Raw genomic sequence first — 1109 nt, 5'->3', positions numbered from 1 at the left:
GGTCTGTCCTAGAAGAGTATGTGAAGGGGGAGAGAAAATGTTAGACATTTTTTTTGGAATGTGCCTTCATGAAAGAAGTGTGGAGGAGGATGGAAGGTTTCCTAAGGAGGGTGATAAATGTAGAAAAAGTGTCTTATGTTTCTGCTGTGTATGGGTTGGGTGGTGGTGGAAAGGAGGCACAGCGAAAAATGTCTATCTTTTCAGCTATTTTTAAAAGAAGTGGTGTGGGAAGCAAGGTGTGTGCTGCAGAAAAAAGTTGGTGCTGACAGAGAAAGATTGAGTGGAATTGTGTGTGGCTAAGCTATACTATGTGTTGGTAATGGAAAGGAGGAGGCAAAAGAGGTTTGGAATTTTAAGAGGTGGGGGGTGATGTGTAATGTTTTTATGTGTATAATGTTGTATTGGTTTTGATACTTATGCCTAGATGATGCAAGGAACGCTGCTCAGTGAAGGAGTCTTGAGTTTGTGCTGAGTTAGTGATTCAGTCTGAGTAGCGTAAAAAAAAAAAATCTGTTCTTATCAGTTTAATATCTGATATGTCCCCTTTCTAGGGACCATATATTAAATGGATTTTTAGAACGGGGAGATGGAAGAAGAGCTTGCTCTGTCCACTCCACGCATCGACCTGGTATTGCAGTACCTCCAGGACCGGTGCACCCCTCTCTTATGCAGTTTCAAAAAACAGATTGAACAACAACACAAATCTTCCTTTTGCTTGCTCACTCGCAATGTTGCTTTTGCTCACAAGCTCTTAATAATTGCAATAAACTTGCATTTAACCCCTGTCTCTATTGGTGTTTTTGCTTCGTGTCCGTTTCTTGGCCTGTCTCCCTCCTTACTCCATATTTTTTGGTCAGGAAGCAGCAGGTGGAGTGGCAGTTGCAAGAAGCCAAACCTATTAAGTTAGCAAGTCAATAAGTCAGCAGGGAGACACATTTCGACAGCTAGTATTCTATCTTATCTCCCAAGGCCCATAACTAAGCCTTTATTGCCAGTTTAGAGAGTTCTTTAGAATGGGGCTGACTTTACTACATTTCTGTCCCCCTTGCTACAGCTAGCTAAAAGTCAGTCGAGGCATTCCACAGCCTGTGTCTCCCCTCTAGTGGGTC

General features: G+C 42.5%; 1 pseudogene; it reads left to right on the top strand.

Annotated features, from left to right (window-relative positions):
- The first annotated feature begins 456 nt into the window (after window positions 1-456).
- On the top strand, window positions 457-662 carry LOC141141855 (U2 spliceosomal RNA; annotated as a pseudogene).
- The last annotated feature ends 447 nt before the right edge of the window (window positions 663-1109 follow it).

The sequence above is a fragment of the Aquarana catesbeiana genome, linkage group LG04 (genome assembly GCF_042186555.1).
Source record: "Aquarana catesbeiana isolate 2022-GZ linkage group LG04, ASM4218655v1, whole genome shotgun sequence".
Taxonomy (NCBI): Eukaryota; Metazoa; Chordata; class Amphibia; order Anura; family Ranidae; genus Aquarana; species Aquarana catesbeiana.
This window is presented reverse-complemented; position numbering and strand designations above follow the sequence as displayed.